Source organism: Cannabis sativa, chromosome X, assembly GCF_029168945.1.
Source record: "Cannabis sativa cultivar Pink pepper isolate KNU-18-1 chromosome X, ASM2916894v1, whole genome shotgun sequence".
Classification (NCBI taxonomy): domain Eukaryota; kingdom Viridiplantae; phylum Streptophyta; class Magnoliopsida; order Rosales; family Cannabaceae; genus Cannabis; species Cannabis sativa.
In genome coordinates, this window is record NC_083610.1 from 83663054 (window position 1) to 83665271 (window position 2218).

Here is a 2218-nt window from a genome sequence, read left to right on the forward strand (position 1 = left end):
AAACTTTGATGGGTACGTGTATCTAGCATTTTTATGAATTAAATTAGCAGAGCTTCCATTTACGTAGATTTTAACATTATTATAGAAACATCAAATACATCATATATGTATCAATCTTTTAAGCATTCAATATATTGTTTCCGCCCGAGATATATAAATATGAAAACATTAAAAAGAGTTGCAGTTGTTAATATATGTAAGTGATTTTTATTTTAACTTACATTAATATTTATTGATTTTAATAAAATATGAATTGACTGGATAATTTTTTGTTATGTTAGCCCATATTGTTGATCTTACTAATACTATATTATTGCCCAAAAAACTTTTCATGCACAATGAAAAATGTCAAAACCTCTTAGTTTCATTACTGTGAAAAGTTCCATTCCTGAATATTTATTTAGTGGTTTGTCAAACACCACAAATGCTAATGAATTTTTTAAAATTGTGGAAAAACTATATGACACTGGTGAAAATGTCAATGCTAAACATCATATGGACGAAATAAAAATCATTAAGTATGATGAGCTAAAAGGAGTGGGAGATTTGATTATAAAAATTATGAATACTCAGTCCAAGTTGAAAGATCATAATATTTCTCTTCCTAATTCTTACATTATTTATCGTGCTCTTCATACATTTTCCGCCTCTTTTTAACCGTATCAAGTCAACCTACAACACTTATAATTAAACATAGAGTGTCAATGACCTAATTTCTCAGTGTATAGCTAAGAAAAGCAAGCTAAAAAAGAGAAGAATGAATCTACTCACTATGTTTCTCAAATCAAGCCCAACAAAGTATAAGAAAAATATGAAAAGAAGCAAGCACAACTAGGGGCTAAGGGATCTCAGGAAGCCAAGTAAGAAAATAACAAAAAACCGAAAAAAGAAAATAATAAAAAAAATGAAGGAAGTGGGTTCTCCCACCACTGATAAGAATTTCTCTCTCTCTCTCTCTCTCTCTCTCTCTCTCTCTCTCTCTCTCTCTCTCTCTCTCTCTCTCTCTCTCTCTCTCTCTCTCTCTCTCTCTCTCTCTCTCTCTCTCTCTCTCTCTCTCTCTCTCTCTCTCTCTCTCTCTCTCTCTCTCTCTCTCTCAAAAGCTTCAAAGAAGCCATAACCACCACCACCACCACCGACGACCCTACTACAGCCACCACCAAACCCACAAGCTGGAGCATTAGACTCCCCACCCGATGGTGATCTCAACCCTCAAGCGGCGAACTCCTTTTGCCGTCATTAGCCCGGAATCGCAAGTCAAAGTTTGAGGTTCAAACTTTGAATGAATTTTTTGGCCACCTCTGGTATCCGTTTGACGAGTCGTTTTCATCACTAGACTCAGATCGTCAAGGAGAAAAATCTACACTAAGCCATTTCGCCTAGCCCGCTACTTTTTCTGGTGATGTTTTTGTAGCTCAGCCCATTTCCAACGACTTTCCAGCGGTATTGTGTATCGTTTCGACAAATGGTTGGAATAGTTGTGATCTAATTATCGAGGTTGTCAATTTGATATATACTACTCCTATTTTTGGTGATATTTCTTGTACACTACTTTTATTGCCACCGATAGTTAATCTGTACAACTTAGGTGAGGTTTCAGAACTCCAAACTTTAAATATAGTCATGTTATATGTTGTTGGACTCAATTTTGAATCTAGAATACAATGATGATAATTATTTAGCTATTTGATGGTATAGGAGAGAGTGATATCTAAGATTGAACTAAACAATTGGAGCTTAGGACTCGAGAGCTTAAGATCCTCTTTTTCGGACAAAGTTTAATGACTTGGGAGAGGTAGGGACTCAAGTTGATTATTGGAATTGATTTTATATGCTTTGAATAGAATTAGACATATTCTAATTTTTATGATTTACAAATTGTTTGAAAAATTAAAAATTTATTCTGCATATTTTTTTTTGGACTTTCCGGGGCATTGAGTGCCAAAGATATTTTTATAAAAATATTTATGCAGGTTATAATTTTTAAGTTTATTCAAAATACATCTGTTATGCTGTCAGATTTTCTAAAATAAAAGAGAATATATTTTTTTGTTATTCTTATTATTTGTCTATTTTTGTTTATATTGATGAGAGCCATGTTGATCATGATTTGTGCATATTGTTGTTTTACGGCCTAGTCTCTGTGTCATCATAGGTAGATCAGGCGTGCACTTACCTGTAGGTGAAAGACCTAGAATCTGTACATGAAGTGAATTTAATT